General features: G+C 48.4%; 1 protein-coding gene across 2 annotated transcripts in view; it reads left to right on the forward strand.

The window, feature by feature from the left end:
* Positions 1-7,518: 7,518 nt before the first annotated feature.
* LOC140463804 (MIF4G domain-containing protein B-like) overlaps positions 7,519-16,003 on the forward strand; it is a 31,775-nt gene continuing 23,290 nt past the window's right edge. Inside the window, exon 1 of one of the 2 annotated variants that reach the window (XM_072558138.1) lies at positions 7,519-7,771. The gene's annotated coding sequence lies outside the window, so the exon portion shown is untranslated. The remainder of the gene's footprint in view (positions 7,772-16,003) is intronic. The other variant, XM_072558137.1, reaches the window with a different exon arrangement.

The following is a 16,003-nucleotide window of genomic DNA, read 5'->3' on the forward strand; positions in this document are numbered from 1 at the left end:
TCCTTGCTTCCTCAACCTTAAGTAAGCTTCCTTCTTTCTCTTGACTAGATGTTCCACATCTCTTTTCATCCAAGGTACCTTCACCCTACCATCTCTTCCTTGCCTCAGTGGGACAAACCTTTCCAGCAAGTGTTCCCTAAACAACCTCCACATTTCTGTTGTGCATTTCCCTGAGAATATCTGTTCCCAATTTATGCTCCACAGATCCTGCCTAACTGGTACAGGTAGAAATCCTGAAATTACTACTTTGCTTATCCTGCCTTTTAGCTTCCAACCTAACTCCCTATACTCACTTTTCACTCATCCCTTTTCCTAGCTATGTCATTGGTACCAATGTGTACCAAGACTTCCCCTTAAGAATCCTGTAGACTCAATCCAAGACATCCCTGACCCTGTCCCCATGTATCTGGGAGTTTTGTTTGTGACTATAGACTACAGAAGTCTGTTCCACTAACCATTGAATCTCCTATTCTCCCCTTTCCCTTCTGAGCCACAGAACCAGGCTCAGTGGAAGAGACCTGGCTGCTGTGGCTTTCCCTGGTAGGTAACCTCGACCCCCAACAGTATTCAAAGGGGTACATTTATTATTGAGGAGAATGGCCACAAGGGATCCCTGCACCGTCTGCCTATTCCCTTTCCCTCTCCTGATGGTCACCCAGCTACCTTTGTCCTGTAACTTAGGTGTGACTGCCTCCCTGTAACTCCTCTCTATCACCCCCTCAGCCTCCTGAATGATTACAGAGGAGGAAGTGCTGGATGTCTTGAAAAGCGTAAAAGTGGATAAATCCCCAGGACCTGATCAGGTGTCCCCTAGAAGTCTGTGGAAAGCTAGATAAATGATTGCTGGGCCTCTTGCTGAGATATTTGTATCATCAATAGTCACAGGTGAGGTGCCGGAAGACTGGAGGTTGGCAAACATGGTGTCACTGTTTAAGAAAGGTGGGAAAGACAAGCCAGGGAACTATAGACCAGTGAGCCTGACCTCAGTGGTGGGTAAGTTGTTGGAGGGAATCCTGAGGGACAGGACATACATGTATTTGGAAAAGCAAGGACTGATTGGGGATAGTCAACATGGCTTTGTGCATGGGAAATCATAGAACATAGAAAAATACAGCGCAGTACAGGCCCTTTGGCCCTCGATGTTGCACCGATCCAAGCCCACCTAACCTACACTAGCCCACTATCCTCCATATGCCTATCCAATGCCCGTTTAAATGCCCATAAAGAGGGAGAGTCCACCACTGCTACTGGCAGGGCATTCCATGAACTCACGACTCGCTGAGTAAAAAATCTACTCCTAACATCTGTCCTATACCTACCACCCCTTAATTTAAAGCTATGCCCCCTCGTAATAGCTGACTCCATACGTGGAAAAAGGTTCTCATGATCAACCCTATCTAAATCCCTAATCGTCTTGTACACCTCTATCAAGTCACCCCTAAACCTTCTTTTCTCCAATGAAAACAACCCCAAGTGCCTCAGCCTTTCCTCATACGATCTTCCTACCATACCAGGCAACATCCTGGTAAACCTCCTCTGCACCCATTCCAGTGCCTCCACATCCTTCCTATAGTATGGCGACCAAAACTGCACACAATACTCCAGATGCGGCCGCACCAGAGTCTTATACAACTGCAACATGACCTCAGGACTCCGGAACTCAATTCCTCTACCAATAAAAGCCAGTACGCCATATGCCTTCTTCACAGCACTATTTACCTGGGTGGCAACTTTCAGAGATCTGTGTACATGGACACCAAGATCCCTCTGCTCATCCACACTACCAAGTATCCGACCATTAGCCCAGTACCCCATCTTCTTGTTACTCTTACCAAAGTGAATCACTTCACACTTTGCTATATTGAACTCCATTTGCCACCTTTCTGCCCAGCTCTGCAGCTTATCTATATCCCGCTGTAACCTGCCACATCCTTCCTCACTGTCAACAACTCCACCGACTTTCGTATCATCCACAAACTTGCTCACCCAACCTTCTAGCCCCTCCTCCAGGTCATTTATAAAAATGACAAACAGCAACGGTCCCAAAACAGATCCTTGCGGAACACCGCTAGTAACTGCACTCCAAGATGAACCTTTACCATCAACTACTACCCTCTGTCTTCTTCCAGCCAGCCAATTCCTAATCCAAAGCTCCAACTCACCCTCAATGCCATACCTCCGTATTTTTTGCAGTAGCCTATCATGGGCAACCTTATCAAACGCCCTACTAAAATCCATATACACCACATCTACCGCTTTACCCTTGTCTAACTCCTTAGTCACCTTCTCAAAGAATTCAATAAGGTTTGTGAGGCACAACCTGCCCTTCACAAAACCATGCTGACTATCCTTGATCACATTATTCCTATCCAGATGTTCATAAATCCTATCCCTTACAATTCTCTCTAAGACTTTGCCCACAACAGAAGTGAGACTCACCGGCCTATAGTTACTAGGGTTATCCCTACTCCCCTTCTTGAACAAGGGAACCACATTCGCTATTTTCCAGTTTTCTGGCACTATTCCTGTAGACAACGAGGACATAAAAATCAAGGCTAATGGCTCTGCAATCTCCTCTCTTGCTTCCCAGAGAATCCTCGGATAAATGCCATCAGGCCCAGGGGACTTATCTATTTTCACCCTTTCCAGAATTTCCAACACCTCTTCCCTACATACCTCAAAGCCATCCATTCTAATTAATTGTGACTCAATATTCACATCGGCAACAATGTCCTGTTCCTGAGTGAATACTGACAAAAAGTATTCATTCAGTGTCTCTCCAATCTCTTCAGCCTCCACACGCAACTTCCCACTACTATCCTTGACTGGACCTATTCCTACCCTAGTCATTCTTTTATTCCTGACATACCTATAGAAAGCCTTTAGGTTTTCCCTAATCCTACCAACCAAGGACTTTTCATGTCCCCTCCTTGCTGCTCTTAGCTCTCTCTTTAGATCCTTCCTGCCTACCTTATAACTCTCAATCGCCCCAATTGAACCTTCACGCCTCGTCTTTACATAGGCCGCCCTCTTCCCTTTAACAAGGGATTCCAATTCCTTATTAAACCACGGCTCCCTCACACGACCCTTTCCTCCCTGCCTGACAGGTACATATTTATCAAGGACACTCAATAGTTGCTCCTTGAACAAGCTCCATATATAGATTGCACCCTTCCCTTGAAGCCTACTTTTCCAAGCCACGCATCCTAAGTCGTGCCTCTCCGTATCATAATTTCCCTGCCCCCAGCTATAACTCTTGCCCTGCAGTGCACACTTATCCCTCTCCATCACTAGAATAAAAGTCACCGAATTGTGGTCACTGTCCCCAAAGTGCTCACCTACCTCTAGTTCTAATACCTGGCCTGGTTCATTACCCAGAACCAAATCTAGTATGGCCTCACCTCTTGTTGGCCTATCTACATATTGTGTCAGGAAACCCTCCTGCACACATTGGACAAACACCGACCCATCTAACGAACTCAAGCTATAGCTTTTCCAGTCAATATCTGGAAAGTTAATGCCCCCATAACAACCACCCTATTACTTTCACTCTTCTCCTGAATCATCCTCGCAATCCTTTCTTCTACATCGCTAGGACTATTAGGAGGCCTGTAGAAAACTCCTAACAGGGTGACCTCAACTTTCCTATTCCTAACCTCAGCCCAAACTACCTCAGATGGCGAGTCTTCATCCATCATCCTTTCCACCGCTGTAATACTATCTTTGACAAGCAATGCCACACCTCCCCCTCTTTTACCCCCACCTCTGACCCTACTAAAACATTTAAACCCTGGAACTTGCAACAGCCAATCCTGTCCCTGTTTTACCCATGTCTCCGTAATAGCCACAACATCGAAATCCCAGGTACCAACCCATGCTGCAAACTCACCTACCTTATTTCGTATACTTCTCGCATTGAAGTATACACACTTCAAGCCACCTTCCTGTTTACAGGCACCTCCTTTGAGATTGATGCCATGTTCCTAACCTCCCTACACTCCAGGTCCTGCACCCTAAAAGCTACAGTCTAGGTTCCCTTGCCCCTGCAAAGTTAGTTTAAACCCCCTCCAAGAGCACTAGCAAACCTCCCCCCAAGGATACTGGTGCCCCTCAGGTTCAGGTGTAGACCATCCTGTTTATAGAGGTCCCACCTTCCCCAGAAAGAACCCCAGTTGTCCAGAAACCGGAATCCCTCCCTCCTGCACCATCCCTGTAGCCACGCATTTAACTGTTCTCTCTCCCTATTCCTCGACTCTCTATCACGTGGCACGGTTAACAAACCAGAGACAACACCTCTGTTTGTTCTAACTCTGAGCTTCCAACCTTGCTCCCTGAAAGCCTGCCTAACATCCTCAGCCCTCCTCCTACCTATGTCGTTGGTGCCAATGTGGACCATGACTTCGGGCTGCTCCCCCTCCCCCTTAAGGACCCGGAAAACACGATCAGAGGCAACACGTACCCTTGCACCTGGGAGCAACATACCAAAGGTAGGTCTCTCTCGCCCTCACAAAACCGCCTATCTGTGCCCCTCACTATCGAGTCCCCAATAACTATTGCTCTGCTCTTCTCCACCCTTCCCTTCTGAGCAACAGGGACAGGCTCCGTGCCAGAGGCCTGAACCCCATTGCTTACCCCTGGTAAGTCATCCCCCCCACAAGTATCCAAAACGATATACTTGTTCTTGAGGGGAATGGCTGCAGAGGGTCCCTGCACTGGCTGCTTCCTCCCAGTCCCCTTCACTGTCACCCATCTGTCTGCAATCTTTGGAGTTATTACTTCCCTAAAGCTCCGATCTATGACCCCCTCTGCCTCCCGAATGATCCTAAGTTCATCCAACTCCAGCTCCAGTTCCCTAACACGGTCTTGGAGGAGCTGGAGATGGGTGCACTTCCTGCAAGTGTAATCAGCAGTGACCACCAGGCATCCCTCACCTCAAACATGTTGCAAGAGGAACATTGCACTGCCTTCACTGCCATCCCTCTAAAAGTAACCTTTTCAAAAAAACTAGGTCTAAAGAATAGAACAAGCAAAATGCAGCACTTACCTACTTACCACAACGGGTCTTATTATTAGGTTAGAGGAGGAGGGCGGGTGGGAGGCCGCGGGTTCCACTGTAGTGCCTCGGGTTCCTCTCCTGCGCGCTTTTATAGGGGGAAAAAACCAGGTAAGCTTGCGCTACACCAGCTTCCGGGTCCGCGCCGCGCTTTTTTAAAAATAACTTTCAAATTTAAACCGTTAAACAAACGTCACTGAGCCTTCAAGCAGCCACTGCCAAACAGCCCTTACCTGCTCCGCTGAGAGAGTGAGCTCACAAACTTGATTGAGTTTTTTGAAGAAGTAACAAAGAAGATTGATGAGGGCAGAGTGGTTGATGTGATCTATATGGACTTCAGTAAGGCGTTCGACAAGGTTCCCCATGGGAGACTGATTAACTCTCACAGATTACAGGGAGAACTAGCCATTTGGATACAGAACTGGCTCAAAGGTAGAAGACAGAGGGTGGTGGTGGAGGGTTGTTTTTCAGACTGAGGCCTGTGACCAGTGGAGTGCCACAAGGATCTGTGCTGGGTCCTCTACTTTTTGTCATTTACATAAATGATTTGGATGCGAGCATAGGAGGTACAGTTAGTAAGTTTACAGATGACACCAAATTTGGAGGTGTAGTGGACAGCAAAGAAGGCTACCTCAGATTACAACAGGATCTGGACCAGATGGGCCAATGGGCTGAGAAGTGGCAGATGGAGTTTAATTCAGATAAATGAGAGGTGCTGCATTTTGGGAAAGCAAGTCTTAGCAGGACTTATACACTTAATGGTAAGGTCCTAGGGAGTGTTGCTGAACAAAGAGATCTTGGAGTGCAGGTTCATAGCTCCTTGAAAGTGGAGTCTCAGGTGGATAGGATAGTGAAGAAGGCGTTTGGTATGCTTTCCTTTATTGGTCAGAGTATTGAATACAGGAGTTGAGAGGTCATGTTGCGGCTGTACAGGACATTGGTTAGGCCACTGTTGAAATATTGCACACAGTTCAGGTCTCCTTCCTATCGGAAAGATGTTATGAAACTTGAAAGGGTTCAGAAAAGATTTACAAGGATGTTGCCAGGGATGGAGGATTTGAGCTATAGGGAGAGGCTGAACAGGCTGGGGCTGTTTTCCCTGGAGCATCGGAGGCTAAGGGGTGACCTTTAGAGGTTTGCAAAATTATGAGGGGCATGGAGAGGATAAATAGACAAAGTCTTTTCCCTGGGGTCAGGGAGTCCAGAACTAGAGGGTTTAGGGTGAGAGGGGAAAGATATAAAAGAGACCTAAGGGACAACTTTTTCACACAGAGGATGTTACGTGTATGGAATGAGCTGCCAGAGGATGTGGTGGAGGCTGGTACAATTGCAACATTTAAGAGGCATTTGGATGGGTACATGAATAGGAAGGGTTTGGAGGGATATGGGCCGGGTGCTGGCAGGTGGGACTAGATTACGAAGTTAAAAAGCACACAACTCCAGGTTATAGTTCAGCAGGTTTAATTGGAAGCACACTAGCTTTCGGAACGACGCGTCGCTCTGAAAGCTAGTGTGCTTCCAATTAAACCTGTTGAACTATAACCTGGAGTTGTGTGCTTTTTAACTTTGTACACCCCAGTCCAACACCGGCATCTCCAAATCGGGACTAGATTGGGTTGGGATATCTGGTCAGTATGGATAGGTTGGACCGAAGGGTCTGTTTCCATGTTGTACATCTCTATGACTCTATCTGAAGTTCATCCAGTTTTATTTCTGGAGAGTTCAGGACTATCCTCGGCTGAACTGGAAATACTAACACTGTTTGATTAAAAATACTTCAGAAAACATGAAATGTAGTCAGCAGAGTGCTCCCCACACTCCCAGAAAACATCGCTCAGTGCAGAGGAAGGTCATTCAGTCTGTTCTACCCATGATGGCTCTTTGAAAGTCACAATTAGTGACTAGTCTGAATCAGTCACATACTCCTGCTGTTTCCCCATAGTTCAGCAGATGTTTCTGTTTCAGTTATTTTGAAAGTTCCTGTTGAATCCACCCTTTCAGGCAGCGTGACTACAACAGAAGCTCTAGATCAGAAACAGTCCCTTCAGCCCTTAACTTCTGTGCTGATATTTTTGCTGAATCCCAGCTTCTACCCACCCATTTTCATTTCGGTTAAATCAGTCTTTCTATTCCATTCCTCCTCAAACAAGCCAACCAACAAGTAAACTCATCCAAATGGTTATGAACTTCCCTATAAGTGGAATTGTTTTCCCTGCGTTAAACCACTTTATGCGTGTTATAGACTTCACTCATGTCTGCAGTTAGTTTTCTGTTTTACTGGAGGATTCTGTGAAATTGTTAAGTTCACACCCCTGCCCCTGTTATTGGAAGGGTCCATCTGGACTGGGGGTCACCAGCAATGTGCAGAGACAAGGTTATTGAAGGCTTTGGGCGCAGTTTGAGTAAGACAGAGAAAAACAGAAATAGAGACAGAGACAGAACCAGCTGTGGAGGGTGGGGGGAAAGAGTCCAGGAGGAAGAGAACAGAGACAAACAAACAGACAGAGAGAGAAAGGGAGTCTGGGGAATGTGAGGAAATGACGAGTAGGAAGCAACTGGAGGCTGGCACCAGGAGGAGCTCAGCGCTGGCTCTGACTCCGGGACGGGGCCGCGCCGCTGATCGTGCTGCGGGACAGTTCCTGGCCATGCTCCCGGCCCTTCGGCGCTTCCTACAGAGGAGCTGATCACAGTGTCACCGGGAGCCGGAGACCCCGCCAGGTCAGTGCAGTACTCACCCCCAACCCCCCGCTACCGGGACCGGGCCAGCAGCCACAGGCAATTCGGGCAGGGAAGGCATCACATCCCGATCCCGATCCTGTCTGCGGCAAGTTCCTCATTCACTCACTCCATTAATACTCTCCCTCACTCCAATCACCCTCACTCAACACTCACCCTCACTCAATTAACACTCACTCCATTAACTCCCCCTCACTCCATTAACACTCCCCCTCACTCCAATCACTCTTACTCCCATCACCCTCACCCTCACTCCAATCACCCTCACTCCATTAACACTCACTCCAATAACACTCCCCCTCACTCCATTAACACTCACCCTCACTCCAATCATCCTCACTCCATTAACACTCACCCACACTCCAATCACCCTCACTCCATTAACACTCACTCCAATAACACTCCCCCTCACTCCATTAACACTCACTCCAATAACACTCCCCCTCACTCCATTAACACTCACCCACACTCCAATCACCCTCACTCCAATAACACTCCCCCTCACTCCATTAACACTCCCCCTCACTCCATTAACACTCACCCACACTCCAATCACCCTCACTCCATTAACACTCACCCACACTCCAATCACCCTCACTCCATTAACACTCACCCACACTCCAATCACCCTCACTCCATTAACACTCACTCCAATAACACTCCCCCTCACTCCATTAACACTCACCCTCACTCTCATCACCCTCACTCCATTAACACTCACCCACACTCCAATCACCCTCACTCCATTAACACTCACCCTCACTCCCATCACCCTCACTCCATTAACACTCACCCACACTCCAATCACCCTCACTCCATTAACACTCACCCTCACTCCCATCACCCTCACTCCATTAACACTCACCCCAATTACACTCACTGCAATCACCCTCACTCCATTAACAGTTACTCCAATCACACTCCCTCTATTAACACTCCCCCTCCCTCCAATCACCCTCCCTCCAATCACCCTCCCTCCAATCACCCTCCCTCCATTAACACTCACCCTCACTCCAATCACACTCACTCCAATCACACTCACTCTCACTTCCATCACCCTCACTCCCATCTCCCTTACTCCAAACACACTCACTCCATTAACACACCCTCACTTCATTAACACTCACTCCAATCACCCTCACTCCATTAACCCTCACTCCATTAACACTCACCCTCACTCCATTAACACTCACCCTCACTCCCATCACCCTCACCCCAATCACCCTCACTCCATTAACACACACTCTCACTCCATTAACACACACCCTCACTCCAATCACCCTCACTCCATTAACCCTCACCCTCACTCCATTAATCTTCACCCTCTCACTCCATTAACACTCACCCTCACTCCCATCACACTCTCTCCAATCATCCTCACTCCATTAACACTCATTCCATTAACACACCCTCGCACCAATTACACTCACTCCATTAACACTCACCCTCACTCCATTAACACACACCTTCACTCCCATCACCCTCACTCCCATCACCCTCACTCCCATCACCCTCACTCCATTAACAATCACCCTCATTCCCATCACCCTCACTCCATTAACACTCACCCTCACTCCCATCACCCTCACTCCCATCACCCTCCATTAACATTCGCCCTCACTCCAATCACCCTCACTCCATTAACACTGACTGTATTAACACTCACCCTCACTCCAATCACACTCAGTCCATTAACACACCCTCACTCCAATCACACTCAGTCCATTAACACACCCTCACTCCAATCACACTTACTCCATTAACACTCACCCTCACTTCCATCACCCTCACTCCATTAACACACCCACACTCCATTAACACTCACCCTCACTCCAATCACCTTCACGTCTTTAACACTGACTCCATTAACTCTCACCCTCATTCCATTAACACTCACTCCATTAACACTCACCCTCACTCCAATCACCCTCACTCCATTCTCACCCTCACTCCAGTCACCCTCACTCCATTAACACTCACCCTCACTCCCATCACCATCACTCCCATCACCCTCACTCATTATCACGCACCCTCACTCCCATCGCTCTCACTCCCATCTCCCTCACTACATTAACACTCGCCCTCACTCCAATAACAGTCCATTAACACACCGTCACTCCAATCACACTCACTCCATTAACACTCACCCTCACTTCATTAACTCTCGCTCCCAACACCATCAATCCCATCGCCCTCACTCCATTAACACTCACCCTCACTCCATTAATTGTCACTCCAATCATCCTCACTCCATTAATACTCACCCTCACTCTATTAACACTCACCCTTACTGCAATCACACTCCATTAACACTCCACCTCACTCCATTAACACCCCCCTCACTCCAATCACCCTCACTCCCCCTCACTCCACTCACCCTCACTCCATTAACATTCCCCTCACTCCATTAACACACACCCTCACTCCCCTCACCCTCACTCCATTTACACTCACCCTCACTCCCATCACCCTCACTCCCATCACCCTCGCACCATTAACACTCACACCATTAACACTCACCCTCACTTGAATCACCCTCACTTCTTTAACACTCGCTCCATTAACACTCACCCTCACTCCAATCACACTCCATTAACACACCCTCACTCCAATCACCCTCACTCCCCCTCACTCCACTAACATTCCCCTCACTCCATTAACACACACTCTCACTCCCCTCACCCTCACTCCATTTACGCTCACCCTCACTCCAATCACCCTCACTCCATTAACACTCACCCTCACTCTAATCACACTCACCCTCGCTCTTATCTCACACACTCGATTAACACTCACCCTCACTCGATTAACACTCACCCTCACTCGATTAACACTCACCCTCACTCCAATCACACACCATTAACACACCCTCACTCCAATCACACTCACTCCATTAACACTCACCCTCACTCCAATCACCCTCCCTCCATTTACACTTACCCTCACTCTAATCACACTCCAATAACATTCACCCTTACTCCAAACACACTCACCCTCACTCCGATCACACTCACTCCATTAACACGCACCCTCACTCTAATCACACGCACCCTCACTCTAATCACACGCACCCTCACTCCAATTACACGCACCCTCACTCTAATCACACACACCTTCACTCTAATCACACTCACCTTCACTCCATTAACATTCACCCTCACTCTGGTCACACTCACCCTGATCACACTCACCTTCATTCTGATCACACTCACCCTCACTGTAATCACACTCACCCTCACTCCAATCACACTCACCCTCACTCTAATCACACTCACCTTCACTCTAAACACACTCACCTTCACTCCATTAACACGCACCCTCACTCTAATCACACGCACCCTCACTCCAATCACACTCACCCTCACTCCAATCACACTCACCTTCACTCTAATCACACTCACCTTCACTCCATTAACATTCACACTCACTCTGATCACACTCACCCTCACTGTAATCACACTCACCCTCACGCCAATCACACTCACTCGATTAACATTCACCCTCACTCTGATCACACTCACCCTCACACTAATCACACTCACCCTCACTCCAATCACACTCACTCTCACTTCAATCACACTCACCCTCACTCCACTCACACTCACTCCATTAACATTCACCCTCACTAATATCACACTCCCCCTCACTCCAATCATACTCACCCTCACTCCAATCATACCCTCACTCCAATCACACTCACCCTCACTCCAATCACACTCACCTTCACTCTAATCACACTCACCTTCACTCTAATCACATTCACCTTCACTCCATTAACACGCACCCTCACTCTAACCACACGCACCCTCACTCTAACCACACGCACCCTCACTCTAATCACACGCACCCTCACTCCAATCACACGCACCCTCACTCCAATCACACTCACCTTCACTCCATTAACATTCACCCTCACTCTAATCACCCTCACTTCAATCACACTCACCCTCACTCCAATCACAATCACACTCACCCTCACTCCAATCACAGTCCATTAATACGCCCTCACTCCAATCACACTCACTCCAATCATACTCACCCTCACTCCAATCACACTCACCCTCACTCCAATCACACTCCATTAACACACCCTCACTCCAATCACCCTCACTCCATTAACACTCACCCTCACTCCAATCACCCTCACTCCATTAACACTCACCCTCACTCCAATCACACTCACCCTCACTCTTTTCACACCCACCCTCACTCCAATCACACTCACTCCATTAACATTCACCCTCACTCCAATCACCCTCACTCCAATCACCCTCACTCCAATCACCCTCACCCCAATCACCCTCACTAATCACACTCACCCTCACTCCATTAATATTCACCCTCACTCCATTAACACTCTCCCTCCAATCACCCTCACTCCATTAACACTCCCCCTCATTCCATTAACACTCCCCTCACTCTATACACATTCCCCCTCACTCCACTAACACTCCTCCTCACTCCAAACACCCTCAGTCCATTAACACTCACCCTCACTCCCATTACCCTCACTCCCATCACACTCACTCCATTAACACACACCCTCACTCCCTTCACCCTCACGCCCTTCACCCTCACTCCCATCACCCTCAGTCTATTAACACTCGCTCCATTAAAAGTCACCCTCACTCCAATCACACTCACCCTCACTCCAATCACACTCACCCTCACTCCAATCACACTCACCCTCACTCCAATCACAATCACCCTCACTCCAATCACACTCCCCCTCATTCCATTAACACTCCCCTCACTCCATTAACACTCCCCTCACTCCATTAACACTCCCCTCACTCCATTAACACTTCCCCTCACTCCCCTCATTTCAATCACACTCACTCCATTAACACTCACCCTCACTCCAATCACCCTCACTCCATTAACACTCGCTCCATTAACACTCACCCTCACTCCAATCACACTCACCCTCATTCTAATCACACTCACCCTCACTCCATTAACATTCACCCTCACTCTAATCACACACACCCTCACTCCAATCACCCTCACTCCAATCACACTCACCCTCACTCCAATCACACTCACCCTCACTCCATTAACATTCACCCTCACTCTAATCACACACACCCTCACTCCAATCACCTCACTCCATTAATGCTCACCCTCACTCCAATCACACTCACTCCATTAACACTCACCCTCACTCCAATCACACTCACCCTCACTCCAACCACACTCCATTAACACTCACCCTCACTCCAATCACCCTCACTCCATTAACACTCCCCCTCACTCCAATCACACTCCATTAACACACCCTCACTCCAATCACACTCACTCCATTAACACTCACTCTCACTCCAATCACCCTCACTCTATTCACACCCACCCTCACTCCATTAACATTCACCCTCACCCCAATCACCCTCACTCCAATTACACTCACCCTCACTCATCACACTCACCCTCCATTAACATTCACCCTCACTCCATTAACACTCTCCCTCCAATCACCCTCACACCATTAACACTCCCCCTCATTCCATTAACACTCCCCTCACTCCATTCACACTCCCCTCACTCCATTCACACTCACCCTCACTCCAATCACACTCCATTAACACACCCTCACTCCAATTGCCCTCACTCCAATCACACTCACCCTCACTCCAATCACACTCACCCTCACTCCAATCACACTCACCCTCACTCCATTAACATTCACCCTCACTCCATTAACATTCACCCTCACTCCATTAACACTCACTTCATTAACACACCCCCTCACTCCATTAACACTCCCCCTCACTCCAATCACACTCCATTAGCACACCCTCACTCCAATCACCTTCAGTCTAATCACACGCACCCTCACTCTAATCACATGCACCCTCACTCTAATCACACGCACCCTCACTCTAATCACACGCACCCTCACTCTAATCACACGCACCCTCACTCCAATCACACGCACCCTCACTCCAATCACACTCACCTTCACTCCATTAACATTCACCCTCACTCTAATCACCCTCACTTCAATCACACTCACCCTCACTCCAATCACAATCACACTCACCCTCACTCCAATCACAGTCCATTAATACGCCCTCACTCCAATCACACTCACTCCAATCATACTCACCCTCACTCCAATCACACGCACCCTCACTCCAATCACACTCACCTTCACTCCAACCACACTCACCCTCACTCCAACCACACTCACCCTCACTAATCACACTCACCCTCACTCCATTAACATTCACCCTCACTCCATTAACACTCTCCCTCCCTCCAATCACCCTCACTCCATTAACACTCCCCCTCATTCCATTAACACTCCCCTCAGTCCATTAACACTCCCCTCACGCCATTCACATTCCCCCTCACTCCACTAACACTCCTTCTCACTCCAAACACCCTCAGTCCATTAACACTCACCCTCACTCCCATTACCCTCACTCCCATCACACTCACTCCATTAACACACACCCTCACTCCCTTCACCCTCACTCCCATCACCCTCGCTACATTAACACTCGCTCCATTAACACTCACCCTCACTCTAATCGCCCTCACTTCTTTAACACTCGCTCCAATCACACTCACCCTCACTCCAATCACACTCACCCTCACTCCAATCACACTCACCCTCACTCCAATCACACTCACCCTCACTCTTCTCACACCCACCCTCACTCCAATCACACTCACTCCATTAACATTCACCCTCACTCCAATCACCCTCACTCCAATCACCCTCACTCCAATCACCCTCACCCCAATCACCCTCACTAATCACACTCACCCTCACTCCATTAATATTCACCCTCACTCCATTAACACTCTCCCTCCAATCACCCTCACTCCATTAACACTCCCCCTCATTCCATTAACACTCCCCTCACTCTATACACATTCCCCCTCACTCCACTAACACTCCTCCTCACTCCAAACACCCTCAGTCCATTAACACTCACCCTCACTCCCATTACCCTCACTCCCATCACACTCACTCCATTAACACACACCCTCACTCCCTTCACCCTCACGCCCTTCACCCTCACTCCCATCACCCTCAGTCTATTAACACTCGCTCCATTAAAAGTCACCCTCACTCCAATCACACTCACCCTCACTCCAATCACACTCACCCTCACTCCAATCACACTCACCCTCACTCCAATCACACTCCCCTCACTCCATTAACACTCCCCTCACTCCATTAACACTTCCCCTCACTCCCCTCATTCCAATCACACTCACTCCATTAACACTCACCCTCACTCCAATCACCCTCACTCCATTAACACTCGCTCCATTAACACTCACCCTCACTCCAATCACACTCACCCTCATTCTAATCACACTCACCCTCACTCCATTAACACTCACCCTCACTCTAATCACACACACCCTCACTCCAATCACCCTCACTCCAATCACACTCACCCTCACTCCAATCACACTCACCCTCACTCCATTAACATTCACCCTCACTCTAATCACACACACCCTCACTCCAATCACCTCACTCCATTAATGCTCACCCTCACTCCAATCACACTCACTCCATTAACACTCACCCTCACTCCAATCACACTCACCCTCACTCCAACCACACTCCATTAACACTCACCCTCACTCCAATCACCCTCACTCCATTAACACTCCCCCTCACTCCAATCACACTCCATTAACACACCCTCACTCCAATCACACTCACTCCATTAACACTCACTCTCACTCCAATCACCCTCACTCTATTCACACCCACCCTCACTCCATTAACATTCACCCTCACCCCAATCACCCTCACTCCAATTACACTCACCCTCACTCATCACACTCACCCTCCATTAACATTCACCCTCACTCCATTAACACTCTCCCTCCAATCACCCTCACACCATTAACACTCCCCCTCATTCCATTAACACTCCCCTCACTCCATTCACACTCCCCTCACTCCATTCACACTCACCCTCACTCCAATCACACTCCATTAACACACCCTCACTCCAATCACACTCACCCTCACTCCAATCACACTCACCCTCACTCCAATCACACTCACCCTCACTCCAATCACACTCACCCTCACTCCATTAACATTCACCCTCACTCCATTAACATTCACCCTCACTCCATTAACACTCACTTCATTAACACACCCCCTCACTCCATTAACACTCCCCCTCACTCCAATCACACTCCATTAGCACACCCTCACTCCAATCACCTTCAGTC

This window comes from Chiloscyllium punctatum, chromosome 39, assembly GCF_047496795.1.
Source record: "Chiloscyllium punctatum isolate Juve2018m chromosome 39, sChiPun1.3, whole genome shotgun sequence".
NCBI lineage: Eukaryota > Metazoa > Chordata > Chondrichthyes > Orectolobiformes > Hemiscylliidae > Chiloscyllium > Chiloscyllium punctatum.